We start from the raw sequence: 17,775 nt of genomic DNA on the forward strand, positions 1-17,775 counted from the left end.
GAGAGAGACAGAGAAGAAGAGAGGGAGAGACTCAGAAAGAGAGACAAGGAAAAGTAGAGAGGGGGAGAGACAGAGAGGAAAAGACAAAGATCGAGAGAAAGAGAGGGAGAAGAAGAGACAGTGAGGGAGAGAGGGAAAAGCAGAGTGGGAGAGACAAAGAGGAAGATGCAGAGAGGAAGAGATGGAAAGAGAGATAGAGAGGGAGCGGCAGAGTGAAAGAGAGGGAGAGACAGGGAGAAAGAAGCAGAGAGGGAGAGGAAAAGACAAAGAGGCGGAGAAAGACAGGGAGAAGAAGAGACAGCGAGGGAGAGAGGGAAAAGCAGAGTGGGAGAGACAAAAAAGAGGGAGAGGCAAAGAAGGAGAGGAAGGGAGAAGCAGAGAGGGTGAGAGAGAGAGAGACAAAGAGGGAGATGCAGAGAGGAAGAGGCAGAGGGAGAGATGGAGAGATAGAGAGGGAGAGACAAAGAAGAAGACGGAGGGAGAGGCAGAGATGAAGAGACAATTAGGGAGAGGGAGGGAGAATCAGAGAAGGAGAGACAAAGAAGAAGAGGGGGGGAGAAGCTGAGAGGGTGAGGGAGAGAGGAGAGAGACAAAGAGGGAGAGAAAAAAGGAAGAGAAAAGAGGGAGAGACAAAGAGAGAGAGACAGAGAGGGAGAAGCAGGGAGGGAGAGACAAAGAAGGGGAGACAGAGAGGGAGAGACAACGAGGGAGAGGGAGAATCAGAGAAGGAGAGACAAAGAAGAAGGGGAGGGGGAGACAGAGAGGGAGAGAAAAGAGGGAGAGGGAGGGAGAAGCAGAGAGGATGAGGGAGAGAGGGAGACAAAGAGGGAGACAAGAGAGGAGAGACAGAGAGAGAGAGAGACGAGAGAGAGAGAGAGAGAGAGAGGAGAGGAGAGAGAGACGAGAGAAAGAGAGGAGAGAGGAGAGACAGAGGGAGAGACGGAGAAGGAGAGAGGCAGAGAGAGAGAGAGAGAGAGGGATAGAGACAAAATCAGAGAGGGAGAAGCAGAGAAGAAGAGAGAGTTGGAGAGAGGCAGAGAGACAGAGTTCGAGAGGCAAAGGAGGAGGCACAGAAGCAGACGTACAGAGGAAGAGAGGAGCGGGGGAAGGTTTAAACATTTTATAATTTTGCAACTTCATCAAAACCACACATTGAATCATAATCCTTTACTCCACCGCCCCCTGTACATATTTATATTTATATTTATGTTACTCCTACATTTACAATCTGTACATTTGAGCTTTATTTCACACATTTGTGAGCGGCTCCGTCCAAGTCATTTCCCTCGACGATCAATAAAGTTTGTCTAAATCAAGTCTAATTTCGATTCTCAAAAGCAGATCCCTCAATTCCTGACATCATCCCTCAGCGCTCAAATATTCTCTACAACATCTTGCCAATTTCAACGAGGACTATTTATAGACTCAAACTGCTTTCTCTTCATCGCTTGTGTCCTCAGAGAAAAGATGCGAACGCTGCGGACAAGATAAGGAATTTTACTAAACCTAAAAGACGCCAGTATCTTCAATAAAACATGTTTAGTAGATTGATAATAATTTGTAATTTAGCTTTTACTAAAACGGGGCTGTAAAAATAAACCAAAACAAAAAGAAGATGCCAGAATCTACAACAAGAAAGACCAGCTATAGAATGTTGCCGACTAACCACAATGTGCATGGACTAATCTGTGACTAGATCATACAGATGAGCAACGAGGATCACATTATTGATGCATTTTACTCTTGTGTCCTGAAACAAAGATGGTTCCAAACATCCAAACATGCAGTTGTGGGCTAAAGGCTCTTGGGGTAAGACGAGACGTGACACAATTTATTAAAAATTATACATACAATTCAGGCATCACGTCTTTGAAAGTTACTTCATGACATTTTTTTGCTGTTGCTGTAGCTTTGATGTTCACCACAGCTTAAAACACATCAAATCACAAGATCATTTTCCTCATATGGCTACAATTTTAGGCCTGTCACTTAGAAACTTAGGACCCGATCTTGCCCCCGATCTTAGTGTAGGGCGTGGAGCTCTAAACAATCATGTGGAGCGGAGCAGACTGAGGGCGTGGTGTGGAGCGTTCAGTGAATTGCTCGAATCGTAAAAATAAGTATCAAACTAGTCCACTGAAAAACAATGTGCAACATGCTCAAGACTTCTTTTATTTGAAAATATATTAGGATGATGGATGCTTAAAGGTTGTATGGAGGATTTTTTTTTGTTTCAAATTGTCAATGATAGATTATAGATGCAGTAGCCTTGTAATTATGATGACCAAAAAAAAGAGAATAAAAATTCATCAACTCTGGACGTGGTGGGGCTAAACATTTGCCAATAGATAACGACACTGCCTCGTTATCTGTGAGCTGACAGGCTGTCAATCAAACTCCCTACGTTTCTAGTGTAACTGACTTGCCTGCGCCGCCGGTACGTGGTTTACGTACGACTGTCACGCAGTCCACAGACGCAAGACGCACAGACGCTGTTTACTCCACCAACGCAACAGTTCTTAGCGGCTTTTTTGACCTATATCTTCCTCGCAGTTCGCACAAAGTTTGTTGCGATGGCGACAAGAATCCAGGAGCAGTTCGCCGCAAAAGAAAGTCCGTTTTTGAGGTGAAAGAAGAAGACAAGGGGAAAAGCAGCGAAGCCAAACTAAGGTGATTCTTATAGATTCATTCCAGCGATGGCGCGACTGAAGCAGACGAAGGGTCTAAAGACTGAACGCACTGGTCCACAAATTACTCCTGGACAGGAAACTTCTGCTTATTATGAAAACGTACTTTATTTCCAAGAGTTAGACAAATGTTTTTCAGGACACGAATGCGATATCCTATGTCTGAAAACGTAATTTTCAGTGCAAAGAAAGAGTCCGCCTGCTGCTGCGTGTTGTAGTAGTAGCTTCATTCGCACTGAATCTCCGCGCACTCTTCTCTGCACCCCGTCCTGCTCCTCTCCCCGCTGCCCGTTCCGCTCTTCCCCCTGCTCCTCACGGAATCTCTGCGCACGGAATCTCTGCGCACCGCTCTCCTCTCTCCTCTCTCCTCTCTCCTCTCTCCTCTCTCCTCTCCTCCTCCGCTCCTCTCTCCTCTCTCCTCTCTCCTCTCCTCGCTCCCTCTCCTCTTCTCCTGCTCCTCACTTCTCCGTCTTGCCTAACCAACACTGTAGTTAGTTGTTTACAAGTCATGTGCAGCACCGGCTGTAAACAAACCTGTTTCTGGCGTAAGGAGGAGGAGGGAGGAGGCGTTTCTACGTAGGAGCTGTAGGGGAGGGGAGGTGGTTTTCACGCATGCGCAACATTTGAAAAAGGACAAACAGTCGCTGGATTTCTCGTTCCTTGGAAAATCCTCTATACAACCTTTAACATTCATAACATGTTCTTGTGCTGTATGGGCGTGACGAACTAAAAAGGTTGACATGTGTGCACGTGCACTGGCGTACAGGGGTGTGCGTGTGCCTGAGAGGAGTGCAAAGTTTTGTCACAGCACATCCAAAATTCTGTATTGTGGTGCCTCTATCGGTGCATACTTGCATCATGGGGCTCGGGAGCTGTTTTACTCATATATAACTTTTCCCCACACCTCTCTGTGCTGCCTGTCACGAGGCAAAGACGTTATATATTACCCCTTTTAAATGCCACAGCTGGTCACAGATTGGTTCAGACGCCATCACCATATATGTACTTGTACCGTCCCACTCCAGCCTCAAGCAGCGAAGTACAACCCCACCTGGACACGCCCACTCTCCTCAGCGCCCTTAGACTTAAACAAACTTTACTGATTCACAAGGGAAATGATTTGGACACAGCAGTTCACACATCACAATCTAATATAATAACAAAGAGTAAAAAAAAAAATAAATGGTAATAATAAATTCGAAATAAGTAGCAAAAAAAAGGTGTCAAATAAGGCATAATTATCTAAATGTATATGTACAAGTCAAAATAAAATTTAAAAATAAGTAATAATACAATCAAGTAACAATCACAGTAACACATTTTGAAGCAAGATACAGTATATTTCTACAGATAAATATTGTGATAAGTGACAAAACTGAAACTACTTTATGCCACTGACACGATCAAATATAGCAAGATAATCCCAATAAACCATATTTAAATAGTATCATGTAAAGATTTTGAGATGCAACAGATAAAAAGCAAAATGAACCAGTGACTTAGTGAATTCTACAGCACTAATATTAACGCAAATGTCACAACTTTTGCAAAAAAAAAGAGAAAATAATAAATAAAAAATAAAGTACGCACGATAAATATTGAGCTCCAAAGTATACAGTTCCAGCTTTTCATAAGTCTATAGAGTAATTATCGTGACGGTCCTATACAATCTTCAGTTTTCCTTGTGATGCGAGTTCTTTGTCCCAACCTGTAATATTCCCCGTGCACGTTTCTAAAGCTTGAAAACTGTACAAAACTCTCCAAGCAGCAGCTCACCTCTGCTTCACCTCAGCCCTGCTCCAGACCCCAGCGAAGTGCCTCTGTGTGTGTGTGTGTACGATCATTTATCAGAGCAAATATTGGAGCAGATGGTGATTCTGAACGGGAGCCAGACAAACTACAGTAAAATGTGCTGGAGATAGACTGGTGCTGACTCCGCACTGCACGTCCCAGTGTCTCTGCGGAGATATGAGCCGTTTTACTCCAGAACGCCGTCCTCTCACTGCAGATGATGGTGCAGCTTCAGCTCAAAGTGGAAAAGTGGACAGTAGCTTTAGGTCACGTCTGATTGGGCATTAACATGAGATGGTCATTTCCCCACTGGTAAAATTAAAAGAGTTCAACAGTGCAGTGGTGCAGTGGTCAGTGATCTCGACTCACAGCTACAGAGTCTTGAGTTTGATTCCTTTGTGAGTCTTTCAGTGTGGAGTTTGCATGTTCTCTCTCTGATGTTGTTTTCCTTAGAGATTTAATCCTGGTTTAAAGTTACAGTATGTAAACTTTTGGTAGTAATAAGTCTGAATTATTTACTTAAACTTGTTCTTTTTTTTTGTCTGAGTGGTCAGATGGAGGACCTTTGACAGAGACCATCCACGCCGAACACCGATGGGGAGCACTATTTAGTTTCTTTTACTAAGTTTGTTTAAGGTTACTTTATTATCACTTATATATTACTTTGATTAAGTTAGTAGTTTTAGTTAATTATTTAGTGTAATTCTCCCCTCTTGTGTGCAGTTTTAGTTGGCCCTCATGTATTTAAACACCCCTGTTCTTTGTCTGGTTGGGTTTGTTTTGTTTTGGTCAGTTTGATTTAAGTTCCCCCAGTTGCGTCTGACTTTTTATTAATAATTTAACTAATATGAGCCTTTTTAAATTACTTTTTTGTTTTTTTTAAAATTTAAATTTAAATTATTTTTATACTTATCGTTTCCTTTCTTTTTCCCTAAACTTTGAATGCATACTTCATGAAAGTTAGTTTCAAATAAAGTAATTGTATTCCACAGTCAAACATATAACAAACATGAATGAATGAAAAGCCACAAACTAATAACATGCTCCAAAGATGGGATTCAGAAAGCTAAAATTAGACTTGGGCCCTTGTCCAACAAGTAACAGTTAGTTAAATCCAGACAAATGGACTTATTATTGTATTCCATGAATAACTAGTTTGTTAATTTAACAGTTTAAATGTTTAACTTTTATGTTTAAATTATACTTTAGTCAAGTTTAGCTGTTTAGTTAAGTTACTGTTTTCTAGTTTCTGAATTCATTTTCCAGCGACTAGGTCAAGAATCAGAATACACTAGACCAGGGGTGTCAAACTCATTTTGTCAGGGGGCCGTATCCAACCAACTTTAATCCCAAAGGGGCCGGATCAGAACTCATGTCATATAAACCCCAAAAATAAAATAAGTTCAAATATTTGTGCAGAGAAACACAAATCTATTACAGAAATCTTTTTTTTAATTGATGAACTCTTTCTTTTACAAAATATTTATAATATTATGAACAACCTGAAACTTTAAGAAAAATACAATTTCAACACAATGTTTTAACATGAACTTGTTTAACATTAACTTGTAGAAATAGAATAAGTCAATTTTTCTTGAAAATCCTGCACTCGGCTCCACTTTTCTCATGTTGGACATTTTTCTGATGAGGGTGTCATGGTAAAAGTCAAAATGATTGTCCATTAAGAGCGTTTGGAAAGAGACAAGTCTTCATTTGTGCTGCTCTGGTGGGAGGGGCCACGTACAGAGACATTGGAGATGCAATGATAAGCAACAGAAAATTTACAATATTTTAATAAAAAATAGAATTAAAATATTTTAGTAGGAAATCAGCCAAGGCCAGATTAAAGGTCTTGGAGGGCCGGATCTGGCCCCTGGGCCGCATGTTTGACACCTGTGCACTAGACAGTTTGCAAGAACCCCAGAAGGTGTAGACCGTGCACCAGCCAATCAGTGAAGAGTTAAACCAGACAGAGTTGCGATAGCAGCCTGCACTATCCTCCACTGGATTTCCTTTGTCAAATACAAACTTCACATTTTTTATTGCACCTTTAATTTGCAAGTTCACCTCGCAAAAACGACAATGATCGTTGACAGACATGTTCACTCTCTGCTTTGTTTGCTGTTGTGCCGCAGTTACTTGGACACCACTGAGTTTTCCAGCGTATTACGTACATCAAATCCTAATGCTGCAAGATCAGAGGGTTTCCACAAAGTGAAACCAGCTGATGAATCAGGCTTACATACTGTGGCTTTAATAAAGAAATTGATTTTATCCCGACACAGACTGATGTGTACAGGCTGAAATCTCTCAAATGCATCAAACTGTGACATCAACGTATTATTGTATCAAAGGTTCAAATAAAGTTATTGTCATGTCCACAGTCAAAACATATAACAAACAATGAATGAATGAACGAAGCACACAAACTAATCAAAACAAACATGGCTGCGCAAAGATGGGATTCAGTAAGTGAGTGCTAAAATATCAGACTTGGGCCTTAATCTTGTAACAACAACAACAGCAACCAGTCCATAGTCCCAATAAATCACAGACAAATGTTTGACTTACTTCACTGTGTATCCTCCATGACACTGAACCTAGTTTAATCATAGTTTAGACCTGGTTTAGTCCTGGTTTAGTCCTAGATTAGTCCAAGTTTTTAGTCCTAGTTTAGAACTGAATTAGCTGTAGTTTATTTGTAGTTTAGATCTAGTTTAGACCTAGTTTAGACCTGGTTTAGTCCAAGAGTAGACCTGGTTTAGTTGTAGTTTAGACTTGTTTTAGGCCTAGTTTAGAACCTGGTTTAGTTCTTGTTTAGACCTGGTTTAGTCCTAGTTTACCTGATTTCTTCTAGATTAGACCTGGTCTAGTTCTAGATTAGATTTAGACCTGTAGTTTAGTTTAGACCTGTTTAGTTTAGATTAGACCTAGTTTAGTTAGTTTTTGACCTGGTTTTCTAGTTTAGACCTGGTTTAGTCTAGATTAGACCTGGTTTAGTCCTAGTTTTGACCTGGTTTAGTTAGTTTTGACTGGTTAGTTCTAGTTTAGACCTGGTTTAGTCCAAGAGTAGACCTGGTTTAGTTGTAGTTTAGACTTGTTTTAGTCCTAGTTTAGAACCTGGTTTAGTCCTAGTTTAGACCTGATTTCTTCCTAGATTAGACCTGGTTTAGTTCTAGATTAGACCTGGTTTAGTTCTAGATTAGACCTAGTTTAGATTAGACCTGGTTTAGTTCTAGTTTAGACCTAGTTTAGTCCTAGTTTAGACCTGGTTTAGTCCTAGTTTAGACCTAGTTAAGTTCTAGTTTAGACATGGTTTAGTTGTAGTTCAGACCTGGTTTAGTCCTAGTTGAGACCTAGTTTAGTCCTAGTTTAGATGTAGTTTAGTCCTAGTTTAGACCTAGTTTCGTTCTAGTTTAGACCTGGTTTAGTCTTAGATTAGTTCTAGATTAGATCTAGTTTTTAGTCATAGTTTTGTCCTGAATTAGCTGCAGTTTAGACCTGGTTTAGTGCTTGTTTACACTTGTTTTGTCCTTTTCTTCCCAGTGTGTCGTCCATAATCAGACACAGACACTTCGCATACCGAGTCGTAAAACAAAACAGTGGTACAGTTGAAGTAAACAAAGCTTCTGTTTGCTGATATCAGATTCATCACTTATTGATGCAATTAGCCTCGCGCTCCGTGCCACAGGAAGCCAATCAGCAGGAGCCGCCCCCTGGAGCCAGAGGACCACCTTTTAGCTGCTCTGTTTAAATCTTTAGCTCATCTCCACTCATCTGCACATCCCTCTATCTCTCTATCCATCTTTCTCTCTTCCTCTTTTAAATCTCTGACCCCACGACATCATCAGCACGTTTGTATTGTCAACCAGATATCTGTGCTTCCTGAGAGGTCTCCCGGCCGGCCTCCCATCCCCCTCCCCTCCTCCTCCTCCTCCTCCTCTCTCTCTCTCTCCTCTTTTTCTCCCATAATCCTCTCTTTCTCCCTCCCCCCCGTGCAGCTCTAGCGTTGCAGATGCGCTCGGAGAAGCCGGGTCCGTGTGTTTACCTTTAGTGTAGCAGAGGCTGATGGAGCACAGATTCACAGGGATGGAGCAGCTTCTTCCTCTTCACACTCGACTCACAACATCACATGACCACGCCACCTGCTACAGCTTCTGGTCACGTGATGTACTAAGTCCCCCGCAAAGCATCCTGGGAAGTGGAGTGCAGGGGATTACAGGGTTGTGATTTGTGCAGCGAAAAGCAGACACTAGTGCTTTTAACAGCCACATTTTTTATTATTATTATTATTTTTGTATAAAATTATCATACTACACATGTACAGGTTGACTTTATTTTTACTTTTATTTATTTATTTATTTATTTATTTTTACTATTATACATATACTTACTAGGGATGTAACAATAACCAAAATATCATGATATCGTGTCGTCGTAGTTCTCACAGTAACATCCAATCCAATCCACTTTATTTATATAGCACATTTCACAAACAAACTGTTTCCAAAGTGCTGCACAAATACATAAAAAATAACAACAATAAGATGATAAAGTAAATTACTCAAATAATACTAGTCTTAAAGTAATAAAACTAGTAAAATAATATAAAACCAGTAAAATAAAAATAAAACTATATCATAGAATAGAAATAAATAAACCAATAAATAAATTAAATCAGTAAAACCAATAAAAACACATAAAAATAAATAAAAGACACAGCGTGGACCATCACAATATATCGAATTACAAGTCTCTTTGCTTAAATTAAGAGTTATGGTGCAGCAATAGCTAAAAAAAAAAAAAAGAGGGAACTACATAGACCATGATCCTTTGCTCTATTTCAGTGCAGACGACATGAAGAAATAACAGTTCTAAGCACTTTTAAGTCTTAGTTCTTTGGATTAAGTCTTGTTTAAGAGGAGAAAGTAGCATATTAAGAGTTTTGTTAACTTCCACAAAATATTGCAATAAATGCCGTACAGTGAGATGTATATCGTGATAATATTTTACCATGAAATTTGGATATTGTTACATCCCTAATTGTGAGCTTCCCCATGACATCACAATAAATATCATACCATGAGGTGATGATATTGTATCATGAGACTACACCCCTACTTCAATTACTTTTTTTTTTTTTTCTACTAATATATATATATATATTTAGTAGTAGTAGCAACAGCTTATAAACATTGGGAACTACATATCCCATGATTCATTTCAGCACAGACAACATGAAGAAATCTGTTTTTTACTTGAATTATTGGGATTATGACAGAAATAATTCACGCCAAAATCTTGCCAGGGTGTTTTAAAGAAAAAAAAAAAAAAAAAGTGTCCTATCTACAATTATATTAGAGCCTCTTTAAAATATCGTACCGTGAGATTTGGATATTGTTACATACCTAATGCTTACTTATTTGCTTACTTTGTTTATTTATTTATTTAATCTGGACATTCTGGATTGACTGGATCTGGATGGACTGGATTAAACCATATGTATTGTTTCAGATGTTCATTATAGTTTTCCACACCTGTCCATTGGAACCTTTTACATTTACATTTAAGTTATTGCTTAAAGTTTTTCTCAATCACTCTCCAAAGGCACATTTTTCCATCAAAATATTCAAACTATTGCCATATGTTTTGATGCGCTCTTTCATTCATTTAACACTGCAGCTCAGAAATCTTTCTTTCTTTTTTTATTTCATTTGCAACAGACAACATACACACAGACATTAGACAGGACAATACAATAAGTACAATACGGAACAATACAATACAAATGTGTGTGTCTGTATGAGTAAGAGTGTGAGGACAACATCGGTAAATATAAATGACTAAGTGTGTACAGTTATGTAAAGATTCTTAACAGTGTATTAAAGGGATAAGATCAATGTTGAGCAAAACAACTATGGAAATAATAACAGTACGTTTGCCAGTCTGTGCAGATACAAGTGGAAAGAATAAGAGATGGAGGAACCGAGGTATATTTGTTAATGACTTCTTCGGATTGGTGTTTAAGTGTCCCATTTTTTCATGTGCCCAAAAAACCTTAACTGAAATGACAGTGTAAGAAAATATTGCAGTTTTTTGTTGTTTTTTTTGGTTTTGTTTTGATTGTGCAGTTGTGCATATCGATAGCTTTGTGAGGTACATTAGTCCAGACGTCCCTCTTTCGATGACCACAGAGAATGGGGTTCACACTGTAAAACTGTACTGTCTGTATTGTATTATGTCAAATATAAAAGTACATTACCAAAATATAAAAGTACATTTTGCAGTATTTGATCATAAATATGTATGCAGAAAAAAATACATCAACACAACTTTTGTACAGTGATATGTAATGTGCTCTTGAAAATCAAACAATATGTGGTTTAATCCTCATTTAGTCCTGGTTTAGTCCTAGATTAGTCCTGGTTTAGTCCTAGATTAGACCTGGTTTAGTCCTAGATTAGACCTAGTTTAGTCCTAGTTAGACCTGGTTTAGTTGTAGTTTAGACCTGGTTTAGTTGTAGTTCAGACCTGGTTTAGTTGTAGTTTAGACCTGGTTTAGTTGTAGTTTAGACCTGGTTTAGTTTTAGTTTCAGACCTGGTTTAGTTGTAGTTTAGACCTGGTTTAGTTGTAGTTTAGACCTGGTTTAGTTGTAGTTTAGACCTGGTTTAGTTGTAGTTTAGACCTGGTTTAGTTGTAGTTCAGACCTGGTTTAGTTTTAGTTTCAGACCTGGTTTAGTTGTAGTTTAGACCTGGTTTAGTTGTAGTTTAGACCTAGTTTAGTTTAGACCTGTAGTTTAGACCTGGTTTAGTTGTAGTTTAGACCTGGTTTAGTGAACAGAATGGGGTTCATACTGGAAAACTGTGCTGTCTCTATTGTATTATGTAAAATATGTAAAAGTACATTACCAGAATTGCAGAGTACATTTTGCAGTATTTGATCATAAATATGTTTGCAGAAGAAAATACATCAACACCACTTTTGTACTGTGATATATAATGTGCAACAACAACTGCCTGTATCTGAAAATCTGACGATCTATCATGTGTGAAATCCTTTCCTGTTCGATTTCTGCTGCTCACAAATTTGGATTCACTGTTATGTTTGAGTTTCTGTATTGAAATAATATACTGACAGAGTTGGGGCCAAGTCCTCAGTCCTCAATGATCACTTGTGTTTGTGAACGAGGCTGTGTCAAGTGTTCTGTGTGAACTCATGAGAAATAATCCAAATGATGTGAACACTTGTGCTGCTGTTTAGATACAAGGTTTGAATCAAAAGATCAAACTAAAAAAATGGTAAGCCTTGGCAGTAAATCAGACTAAATATAAATTCATTATAGCTAAATAAAACAAAATATCTTTCATCAGGAGGTATTTGTCAGAAACTCTACGACTGCGGTGTATAGGTGCACTAGAGACAGCCGTATAGTTTGGCTGTGGTCCACTTCCCTGGCTCCGGTTCAGCCCAGACCTGAGAGGACCCACAGAGACCCCAGCAGGACTCTGGAGTCTGGGTCAAATCCAGCTGATCCTGGGTCAGATCTGGAGCGCTGCCCTCACCCCCCACGGCTCTCCTCTCTGTGGCTCTGGAGAAGACAGTCTGCTCAACAGGAGCCGTGTGGGGAGCACTTTGAACTGTCATCTGTCTTTTTCAATAGACAAGGAAATGATGTTGTAAATTAGTGTCAGGACTTCAAACGGAACAATGGGGCCAGTGTCTCACGAACAAACACGTACCTATGGGCCCGGTCAAGCAGAAGTAAACAGCAAGGCCAAAAAAAGTTAATACATCTGATATAAAAATGTATTGAACAGATACATATGTTCTCTAGTTTATCAAACTGTTCACCTTTTTTTTTGTACCATTTTTGGTTCTAAAGTTCCATACGTTTTAAACAGACCATGTATGAAACATGGAACAAAAATTATTTCCCAAATTTCAAAGACCCAAAAATCATGTAAATAAATGTTTGTATTTCATCATATCTTGTGTTTTTCAATCTTTGAACTGTTGATGAAGGTACAGGATTTTTCAAAAAACATGTATTTAAAATGATAAAAATGTTGCTTGGAAGGACAGACATATTTTATAGAAATAGTTTCCTTTCATTTTGAAGTAATATTAAAGTATTCGGAAGAAAAAATCTGACAAATTATGCAAAATCCTGCACCTTCTACTTGTTTGTACAATTTTCCCTCTGTTACTTTTCCCTCCGTTACCATGACCTTTCTTCATAAAAAATCTCATTGAGTCAAAAAGTAAGAGGTTTTTCAACCTAATCTTGTACCATATGGTAGAAAACTATATGAAGCAAATATTCAAACCAGTTTGTTAAGGATATGGAAGTGAGAACCAAGAGTTATCACTGTTTGGATTTATTGCCCAAAAAGTGCTGCATATTTCATTCCCTCCGTTACCAAGATGAGTTTTAAAATTTTTGTCAACAACTTGAAAGAATCTCACTTGACCCTGTTGGAGTGTAACTCTTTCCTACATTCTGATACTTTACTTATTTCAATAGTTCCTCTAGTTTCTGAATAAGAGACATTTGAATGTAAAAAAATCTGCCTCTGTTTCCCTCCGTTACCACTTGACTGGACCTTTATTGTAGAACATGATCATGTTCATCTATGGAGTGTTTTCATCAGGCTTAGGCATTAGTGTAGGTCCGGGGTTGGCAATTATTTTGCCATGGGGCCACATGAGAAACAGAAAATATTTTGGAGAGCTTGGCCAAACAGCTTATCTCAATTCTGCATAATATTTATTGTATTTCTTTATAAAAGCAGTAAATAACATTATTTTGATGAGCTGCTCAGACTGGTAAGAGTTTATGTTGTGACTCAGCAATGAAAAATGTAATTTAAAAAGAACAACTCTAAAATAAAAGCAGTTCAGCATTAGTCCATGCATGAGCTAAAATGATAAAATATGTTTATGTTTTGTAATTCCAGATTATCTTAAAGGGGGCAAAGCTGTACAATTCTCAGGTCTGCATTAGGCCATTGGGAAAATACAAACATTAATGCCATGTTTTATTCATTATTATTTATTTATATTTATTTATTTTATTTATTTATTTATTTTTAGGATAGATCCAATGACACCTCCGGGGTCAGGAAAAGTAGAATGAGACTCAATTTGACCAAAAAGAAAAGAAAACAAAACAAAACACATGCTTTAAGAGTTTAACAATAACCAAAATATTATGATATCGTATTGTCAAAAGTCTCAGTAATATCGTGGACCATCACAATATATCGAATTACAAGTCTCTTTGCTTAAATTAAGAGTTATGGTGCAGCAAAAGCTAAAAAACCCCAAAAGGAACTACATCGACCATGATCCTTTGCTACGCTTTGGTGCAAACTACATGAAGAAATAGCAGTTTTAAACACTTTTAAATCTTAGTTCTTTGAATTAAGTCTTCTCAATTCATTTTAAGAGGAAAAAGTTGTATATTCACAAGTTTGTTAGCCTCCACAAAATATCACAATAAATACTGTACCGTGAGATGTATATAGTGAAAATATTGTACTGTGAGATGTGGATATTGTTACATCCTTAGTATGCTTATGTTATTATCCTTTTTATACTGTCAGGAAGTAAATTCATTGTCATTCATAATCACATTTTACTTACAGATTAAAGTCGTGGACAATGGGAGGGAGAACTTCTACAGTCCCTGACAAAAGTCTTGTCACTTATCCATTTTGTAGAAACAAAAGCTTATAACCTGACTTTAAATTAATCGATTGGTTTTAGAAATGTCTCATATAAAAGCTAAAACCCTCCCAAATTATGCTCAATAAACTAAAAAACATTGCTTCACTGAAAAAAGATTGATCATTTAATGAACACAGAAAGGTCAGATTTTGGCAAGACAAAAGTCTTGTGGTCTTGTCATATGATGCACCAATCCTAGATTACAGCCTCACCTGTGATCAGTTACTGATCAATCAGTTAGTGTTTGTGTATAAAAAGAACCTCAGGACCAGACCTTCACATCAACTGCAACTTGACCTCTGACAACATGCCTAAGATCCACCCTGAGACCAAAGCGTTAATTATCAAGAGGCTGAAGACCAGATCCACTGCTGAGGTGGTGACACCTTCAATGTGTCTCAGCGTCAAGTACAAAGAAGAAGAAAAAGATCTGAAATGACTGGAGATGTTTTTGACAAGCCCAGGTCCAGCAGACCCCGCAAGACAACTGCTCGGGAGGACCGTTTGTTGATTCAAAAATCCAAGGCCAGCGTCTTTTCCACTGCAGCAGACTCCACCAGGCCTGGTCACCTCAAGTCCCTGTGTCAACCACAACAGTTTGTAGAATTCTGTCTGGAAATGGCCTCCATGGTCGAATCAGTGCACAGAAACCAGCACTAAACAAAAGGCAATTAAAAAACCGTGTGGCATTTGCCAAGGCCCACAGCCTGATAAAAGGATGGACACTGGAAAAGTGGCAGAAGGTGGATTTCTCAGATGAATCCTCGGTTGAATTACATCACAGCCGCCGCAAATATTGCAGGAGACCTACTGGAGCCACATGGATCCAAGATTCACCCAGAAAACAGTTAAGTTTGGTGGCGGAAAAATCCTGGTCTGGGTTCCATCCAGTCTGGGGGTGTGTGAGACATTTGCAGGGTGGAAGGCAAATATCAATAACCTAAAATATCAAGAAGTATTAGCTCCTCTTACATTCCCAACCATAAAAGGGTCAAATTTTGCAGCAGGATGGTGCTCCATCACATACTTCTATCTCTACATCAAAGTTTGTCAAGGTGAAGAAGATCAAGGTGCTCCAGGACTGACCAGCCCAGTCACCAGACATGAACATCACTGAGCAGGTCTGGGGTAGAATGAAAGAGGAAACATGAAGACAAAACCAAAGAATCTTGATGAACTCTGGGAGGCTGTAAGACGCTTTCTTTACTATTCCTGATGACTTCATCAACAAACTGTATGAATCATTGTCAAACTGCATGGATGTGTCCTTCAAGCTCATGGAGTCATTAAATATTAAGATATTAAATCTGGATCTCACAGCACCACTACTTCATTCACTGACGTTATGCAACATATTTTTGTATTTGAAGTAAATTATTTGTTCAATTTTCTGTAGGCGACAAAACTTTTGTCTTGCCAAAATCTGACCTTTCTGTGTTCATTAAATGATCAATCTTTCTTCAGTGAAGCAAATTTATTTTAGTTTATTGAGCATAATTTGGGAGGGTTTTAACTTTCATATGAGACATTTCTAAAACCAATCGATTAATTTAAAGTCAAGTTATAAGCTTTTGTTTCTACAAAATGGATAAACGACAAGACTTTTGTCAGGGACTGTATCTTATTGCGGAAAACAAAACGATGAACTCTTGACTTGAAATGATCTGAGGGTGAATTCTTGTCAGATCCGCCATTCATGTAGTCTTGTTATTTATTGCTTTTATAGCGTTGCTTAATGGATTTCAGCTTTGTTCCTTGCTACAGGTTAATGTTCACTTTATTTTCATCGCCGTAGTCAAATTTGTCCTTTGCTTTTGTCCCATCCTTCAATGCTGCTGGGGCACAAAGTACATGTGTTCAGGGAAACATTTCTAGATCTTGAGCTGGTTTTGGTCTGGACTACCTTCACTGGAGGATTTGACCTTTTTTTTTGTGTGTGCATGTTTTGGGTTAAAGGTGGAAACTAGTAGCCTGATTCATCAACCAGTTTCACTTTGTGGAAACCGTCTGACCTCACAGCATTAGGATTTGTTCGCTCAACGGTAGGCAGGTACGTTTTTCTTTTAAACAATCGCTGCTATTTGGTTGTGAAGTATGTAATGTGCCAAATCCCATAGGAAGAAGGTCAATAATGTCTTCCCCCCTTGCTAAAATTCACCAAACGTTCTCTTTGTTCTGGCTTTAAATCCTCGATCTCGGGAATCGTCGCCAACACAGAATGTATGGCTTCGTCTACATCCATCTCGACCGCTTTGTTTACTGTTGTGCTGTTTCACAAAAAGGGACCCAGTCATGGCTTCACAGCTCTTCGCTGATTGGCCGGTGTGCGGTCTAAAACTTCCAGGGTTCTTGTAAACCGTCTAGTGTATTCTGATTCATGACTTAATCACTGGAGAGAAATGAAATGAGCCAGGACAGGAAAGTGGAGAGCTTTGAGGAAACCCACGCAGACACAAGGAGAGAAACATGCAAACATGGAACCTTCTTGCTCTTTGTATGTGTGGGGAACATTTTGAGGACTTCTTATCATTCTCAAATCCATAAATATGTTCATTTTCGAGAGTTTCTTCAGGGACCTGGACCACAATCAGATCATATTTGGACATTACTCCGTGTGTGCCCCAGATCACACCCCTAGTAGATGTGCCAGCCCTCCACCCAACCTCTTTAACAATGGCTTGCAGACAAAAACATTTAGGGACTGACCATATGCTTCAGAAAAGTGCTCTAAAACCAGCGGAGCGCTCCATCTTAAACCCTGAGTGTGACAGAGGAGATGGAGAGCTCTGAGGACAGCTGGTTTTACAGTGTGAATAAAGACAGGGTCCTGCTCCATCAGAGAGTAGATGTGTGACAGAGACTGGCCCTGATCCAAACACCACTTCACTGTCTGATTAACAGGCACCATCAGTATTCTCCTGCACAACCGGACAAAAGCAGCGACCAGCCAAAACAATATGACCACTGGAGAACACACTGTGGTGAGAAGCAACTCTACAAGTTCTTTTGGTAGAAGGAGGAAAAAGGGAAAGAAACAACTTGTGATTGCTAAACAAGAGATCAGTATCTTCTGGCGATACCCCATCCCAGGCATGTCCAAAGTATGACCCGGGGGCAAAATGCGGCCATTTTTTCTTGGCCCTCAGGCTTCCAGGTGAATTGGCCCAAATTACCTTGCGTCAGTTAAATGCTGCAAGTTTTTTTTACTGCAAATTTTAGAAAATCTACCTTGATAAAGCTCGTATTTAATATTTCGTTTGTGGTTTTAAGGATCTTAGCGTGAATAAAGACTAATGGCTCATTCTAACATATTGAACATGCAAACATTTCAATTATTCACTGTATTGAGCACCAGTCTACGGCCCTTGATCGGCCTCTGCTTCGTCTGTGTTTAGATATGTGGACCTTGATGAAAATAGTTTGGACACCTCTGCCCTATAGGATTTGAGTCCAAGATTAGACTTAGTTTGGTTCTAGATCAGGGGTGTCAAACTCATTTTGGTCCGGGGGCCGTATCCAACCTACTTTGATCCCAAAGGGGCCAGATCAAAAAACTCATGGCATAT

The 17,775-nt window shown here is 39.1% G+C and overlaps 1 protein-coding gene across 1 annotated transcript in view; it reads right to left on the reverse strand.

Annotated features, from left to right (window-relative positions):
• The window catches only part of tsnare1 (T-SNARE Domain Containing 1), a 344,395-nt gene extending 335,780 nt beyond the window's left edge, over positions 1 to 8,615 (reverse strand). The window contains exon 1 of the mRNA XM_055163234.1: positions 8,527 to 8,615. The gene's annotated coding sequence lies outside the window, so the exon portion shown is untranslated. The remainder of the gene's footprint in view (positions 1 to 8,526) is intronic.
• Positions 8,616 to 17,775: the final 9,160 nt, after the last annotated feature.

This window comes from Boleophthalmus pectinirostris, unplaced genomic scaffold (genome assembly GCF_026225935.1).
Source record: "Boleophthalmus pectinirostris isolate CB_2022bp ecotype Guang Dong unplaced genomic scaffold, ASM2622593v1 HiC_scaffold_6, whole genome shotgun sequence".
Lineage (NCBI taxonomy): Eukaryota > Metazoa > Chordata > Actinopteri > Gobiiformes > Gobiidae > Boleophthalmus > Boleophthalmus pectinirostris.